The sequence below is a fragment of the Myotis davidii genome, unplaced genomic scaffold (assembly GCF_000327345.1).
Source record: "Myotis davidii unplaced genomic scaffold, ASM32734v1 scaffold401, whole genome shotgun sequence".
In the NCBI taxonomy this organism is placed as follows: domain Eukaryota; kingdom Metazoa; phylum Chordata; class Mammalia; order Chiroptera; family Vespertilionidae; genus Myotis; species Myotis davidii.
The window spans coordinates 916,821-922,808 of NW_006291020.1; the positions used below are offsets into that span (position 1 = coordinate 916,821).

Consider the following 5,988-nt stretch of genomic DNA (forward strand, 5'->3'; position numbering starts at 1 on the left):
CAGAAGGAACTGGTGATTAGAATAGAATCAGGGGCATAGAAAGGGAGTGGACTGACTATTCTTGGTGGGGAAAGAGGTGAGGGGGATGCGGGAAGAGACTGGACAAAAATCGTGCACCTATTGATGCGGACAGTGGGTGGGAAGTGAGGGAGGTGGGTGGGGTGGGAACTGGGTGGAGGGGAGTTATGGGGGAAAAAAGAGGAATAAATGTAATAATCTGAACAATAAAGATTTAATTAAAAAAAAAAAGAAAGTGCTGAGCGGCACAACACAGCGTCCGGATAGCTACACCACTCTCCAGCAAGCTCACGCGCCTCCCATCACTCCATACCTTCTCCATCCCCAACGCTCACTTTCCTCCCTCCCTCCCCCTTCTCGGGCATGGTCTTTCTTGCCCAGGACTTAATAGAGAGAAGAGAGGTCTCCAGGCAGGAAGTCCTGACCACCTTATCTCCAACCTGTTTACATCACCATCCACTCCCTCTTTCTTCTCTATTCCTGAACCAGAAAGGGGTCCCCTTTTCCCCAAACACCATCCCCCACAGGTGCTCCCCCCCACTTCAGCTGACTGAGCACTCTCTCTCTCCTTTGGCCATCCCCCTATCTCCCACATCTCCTGAATATTTCCCAGCAGCGCTCAGACATGTTGTAGCCTCTTCCCGATTAAGAGTAACAATAAGGAAAAACAAAACCCAGCCCTAGATCCCATTCTCCTTCATAGCCAAGTTGCTCCAGAGAGCTGACAGGACACGGCCTTCATGTACTTCCTCACCTGCCGGTCACCCTTTAACCATTTGAAGCCAACGTCTCCCCAAAGATCGCAGAAACCACTATTTTTGTTAAGGTCACCACGGGCCACTTCTCTAACCTCATCTTATTCCATCTTGGAACTTGCCAGCTGATCACTTCTTTCCTGAAACTCTCTTCCCAGCACTGTCCACACACACCTGCTCCCCCACGGCCTCCAGAAGGCAGGGGCCACTGCGATGCCCATTTCACGGACCAGCAGACTCTCTTGGTTTCCACAACACCACACTTCCTTACGTTTCCTACCACTCCAGCCCTCCAATCGCTGAACCCTCTCCCCGATCTCTACAATTTAGAGTTCCTCGGACTCCACCCTGGCTCCTCTTCTTGTTCTGTAAGTTCTCTCCATGCCAACACCCCAATTTTACTTCTCCATCTGCAGACTACAGACACAGCTGCCAACCTGACACCACCTCAATGTCTCACACTTAACAAGATCAAAGAATTCCTCTTCTCTATATACCCTGCCTCCCAAGAACATTTCCCTTCCGTCTTCCACATTTTAGTAGACGGCACCTTCATCTCCAGCTCATGCCCATAATTGGGGAGTCATTCTTGACACCTTTCTCCTTTACTCCAACCCAAATCTAAGCTTGAGTACTTTTGCCGAATGACTGAGTCCCAGCCTCAGTATTTCTTCTTCGGAGAGGAGGGGCACCTGACGGCCACGAATCTCTGCGACACCCTCCCTTTCACACTTTTCATCGCATCCCGTTTCACCTTCACAACACTTTCCATGTTTGTAACGATGTGCTCACCTGCGTAACATTCACCTCTCTCACCAGGCTCCATGCAGCCAGGGGCCAAGACTGCTATGTTCATCCCTATATTCCTAGCATTTACCATAGTGTCTGGCACATGGTATTTGCCGGAAAATATCGGGAGCCTGCCCAACCTCCCCACTCCCCGCCCCCCAATCGTCTAAGCCAGGCGCGCTTTCTAGAGGGATCGTCCATCAGGCTACTCACCCAAACCCCCAGGGTCACGACACGGCAGTGCTCATCCTGGAGGTGAGAAGTCAGAGGAGCCCAGGAACCCCTGGCTCAAGGGTGACCCTCACCTGGACAAGGAGAAAGTAAAGAAGAAAAACTCCTAAGTGGATTTTTAAAATCAACAGTCTGATTTGTTACTGAATATCTTAAGAAAAGGACAGGTTGCCCATTTATCCTAGAACATGAGTTGAAGGGAAGTTGTCCTCTCCCGTGTGAAGAATGAATGAGTGTGACGGACATCCTGTCAATCAGGGGCTGTTTCCAGGCTGTGAGTCTCCCTCCTTCCCAAGCACACGCTTCATTCCCAGAGACTGGAGAAATACTAAGAACAAGTAAAACTGACTGTCCTTCTTTTCAAATTTCTGGGAGCTTAGCAGGAAAAAAAGCCCATTTTGCTTCTGCACATTCCTTATTAGCACAGAGAACCGAGAGCTGACTGTAAAGGTGAGGGAGACAGAAGTCCACATACGCTCTTGATTCACCAAGTGAAGACCATTCTCCGCTCCTCCCTCCTCCCAGCTGTAATCCACAGGGAGGCACTCAGCAAGGAAGTCTCCTTTCATAGGCTTGTGGGGGGGGGGGGGGGGGGGGGGGGGGCTGAATGCGGACCACATGACTCCCTCTGACTGAGTGCCTACTGTGCGCAGTGTCATGCTGAATTGAGCTGGTAAATCCACAGAAGCTCTCGTCAAGAGGGACATGTCCAGCAAGAGTCCTTACAAATCAGAAGTGCAGCACTGCGCCCCCTTAGCCCACAATGTATAGTTTCCAAACTGCAAGGAAGAACCAAGTCCCAGAGTGTCCTTAGGCCAGATCACTTAGGAAACTTTCAAAGAAGACCCTACAGCAGCAATTCTCAACCTGTGGGTCGCGACCCCTTTGAGGGTGGAACGACCCTTTCACAGGGGTCACTCGCCTAAGACCATCGGAAAACACATATATAATTACATATTGTTTTTGTGATGAATCACTATGCTTTAGTTATGTTCAATTTGTAACAATGAAATTGGGGGTCACCACAACATGTGGAACTGTATTAAAGGGTCGCGGCATTAGGAAGGTTGAGAACCACTGCCCTACAGGTTGCCACAAGTCATAAGGAAATTCACAAATTAGCCGAACCCAGGCCAGAATCACCGCTCCGATTCTAATTTCAACTCTTTCAATGATCCTTTCCCATTGCCCTGCTCTAAAAAGTCAAGTGTATTACAACTCTGTCCTGTTTAACAAACTTTTCTAGGCTATGATCATTGCTCCATAAAAGGCATAGAATCAAACTTAGAATGTGGGACTAACAGGCCTCGGGATTCCATTCCTCGCTCCTTAACTTCTGGCACGCCAACTGCTAAAAGGCTTCCTCTCAGAAAAAGTACACAATCGGAAGAACCAAGCTTTCCAACGTGTGGCAAAAAGAAAACAAGACTATGGGCACGTACTGAAAACCTTGGTGCAAACAAAATACTAATACTTGTTCTCATACTCACAGGGGAGAAACGGACACCTATCATCCTTGAAGCTAACAAACTTTAAGCAAGCGAATAAAAAAGCGAAAGGATTTTGACAAAATTTAAGCATTCAAAATTAAATTTCAGCACTGGCTGGTGTTGCTCAATGGTTGGAGCCCCCGGAAAGGAGGTTCATCCTCTCAGCACCCAGCACCCAGCAGAAACTCAACCAATGCTGGTGGCCTCAAAGTCACTCCAACCAACGGCGACACGATGAACACCTGCTCTAACTCCTCACCCCCCGCCGTTCCCATGAGGCGCGCTCCTGCAGAAGTCCCTGCTCACAGAGAAGTACAAGGTCACAGCACCGGCGGTTCTGACTGACATTTAACCCCATGACCTCTGCCGTGACGACTGCTACAACAATAAACAAACAAACGCACGTTTAACTTACAAGAGACCCTGCAGAAAAAGACACAACAGTACAACCCACTGAGGTTAAACCACAGGAGTGACGGGCTCGTCACAGGCTCTTTACCTTTCACGATGTCCAATCCGCTTCTCTCCTACATCGGGGCACAGGAGCTTCCCAAGAGCGAACTCTGCTTCCCGTGCAGATGGGAAGTTTTAGGTCAACGTGGAGTGACGCCGGTTAGTCCCACGTTCAGTCCTACAGGGATGAGAAGAATGGAAAAGTTCATCCCCCAATTCACACCAGTTTCAAAGAGAACCCCCACCCCCCAAGGCGCTGAAGCCAAAACAGTATCTGGAAGAAAATGACTAGGTCTAGGTCAAAAATGGGAAGGCAGGCAAAACCACTACAACTCACAAGGTAAGCTGGAGCACTGCAGCCCAAGTCCATCGCGACGAAGGCTTGGGGAGTTTAGAAACAGCAGAATCCAGCAGACGCAAAAGCCTCTTTCTAATCATTGTTTTTCACTTTCTCCACAACCAAGAACAGTCACCACTGGCTGCAAAATGGCCTTTTATTTTAGATCTCCTCTGTGCCCTTGCTCTTAGCATGGCGGGGATGCTGAGAAAATATTGCAAAGCTTAGAATGCAAGTGGCCATAAGATCATTTGGCTTTTGAAAATCAGTTGGTCTAGAGCAGGAATTCTTAATCTGGGATCTACTGCCTCCCCAGGGGTCTGTGGAGAGGCCAGGGAGGGAGGAGGGGCAGCTGTGAACTTGCTGGGGAACTTCCATCTTCACAGTCACTAACCTCTGAGTAAAAGTTAGCACTGCCCTCAGTTGTGAACATAGGTGACAACTGGCGGTAGTATCAGCTGTCCTGTGACTGCGACACCAGGAGAAACCACAGACACTTTCACATCACAGACAGCCCCTGCAGATATGGCCACGGAGTATTTACACTCATCACTGTTTCAAAATTATAGTACTGTTAGGCCTGTAGCTACTTTTTGCTACTTGATGCGTCATAAAGAAGCATGTAAATGACAATCACAATTGTTTAACATTTTACTGTTTCCGTGTCGTTTGTAATTCTGCTTATGCATTTAAAAAAACATGATTCTCCGAAGGGGTCCTCACGATTCATTAGATGGCCAAGAGATACACAGGACAAAGATGTTAAGAACCCCTGATCTAGAGCAAATAAAGTTTCTATAAGCCCTGGCATCATAGTCACCGAGGCAGACAGACAAGTCAGTCATTCCACCAGCATCAGTTCATATTTGAAGAAAATTAAGGCTCCAGGAAGCCAGGAACATGTCCAAGGTCACACAAATTTAGGGCTGGTATCAGCCTAAGGTTAGCTAGCGCTCACCGAGTGTTTATTCCACTATCCCCTGGGACCTTTGCTTAACTTTCTACAACTGTCATCGCTATTTCTGTCTTGCCACTGAAAGGGGAAAACTAATAAAAAACAAAACCCAGACAAACAGAACAAGATGGATGGATAAGCTACTCCTTTCTGTTCCTTAAACAAGTGTGCTAATCACTGTTACCAAAGCTGAATTCGGCCTGTTCCTGAGAGAGAGTTTGAGAAGTGAGAAGAAGGTTGAGCTGTATAATACAGCATCTCTCACTCTCAGAAGTGCTCAAAGCACCCTGCAGAGAGCACCAACTTAAGCACCGCAATGCGTTATGAGTGGTCTGGGCAGGGGTCTCACCACAACATCAATGGGAAAACCGGAGAGTAAATGAGATTTGTCCCAAGTCACACAGAAGCCAACGGGAGAGCCAGCCTCCTGGTTGCTACAACCACTATCCCAAGTCACCGCGACCAAGTAAGCGGCTGATGATGATGTTTGTGAGACCTCTGTACTTCTCCCACCCCCCACCCCCCCAAGCCAGAGAGAGGCTTAGGCAACTCCTGAAGACTGGGGGGAAAGAGCCACAGAAGAAATTCCAGTGCACAGAAATACCTTTTCATGTGTGCTAGTCATCTCAGAATCCAGGTCAGGAACCCTTAGCTCAAAATCCAAACTACATACAAACTGCCAGTGATGGCGAACCTATGACACGCGTGTCAGAGTTGACACACGAACTCATTTTTTTGGGTGATTTTTCTTTGTTAAATGGCATTTAAATATGTAAAATAAATATCAAAAATATGTCTTTGTTTTACTATGGTTGCAAATATCAAAACATTTCTATATGTGACACGGCACCAGAGTTAAGTTAGGGTTTTTCAAAATGCTGACACGCCGAGCTCAAAAGATTCGCCATCACTGCCTTCTATGAAGAGAACAGTATGGAGAGAGTTCCTTCATCTCAGAGT

The 5,988-nt window shown here is 47.8% G+C and overlaps 1 protein-coding gene across 4 annotated transcripts in view; it reads right to left on the reverse strand.

Annotated features, from left to right (window-relative positions):
• The window catches only part of BCL9 (B-cell CLL/lymphoma 9), a 22,620-nt gene extending 18,441 nt beyond the window's left edge, over positions 1-4,179 (reverse strand). Inside the window, exons 1-3 of one of the 4 annotated variants that reach the window (XM_006764168.2) lie at positions 4,074-4,179; positions 3,783-3,914; positions 1,776-1,867 (exon numbers count right to left, since the gene is read on the reverse strand). The gene's annotated coding sequence lies outside the window, so the exon portion shown is untranslated. Of the gene's footprint in view, positions 1-1,775; positions 1,868-3,782; positions 3,915-4,073 lie in introns of those variants that run through there. The other 3 variants (XM_006764170.2, XM_006764169.2, XM_015564248.1) reach the window with 3 other exon arrangements.
• Between the last annotated feature and the right edge of the window lie 1,809 nt (positions 4,180-5,988).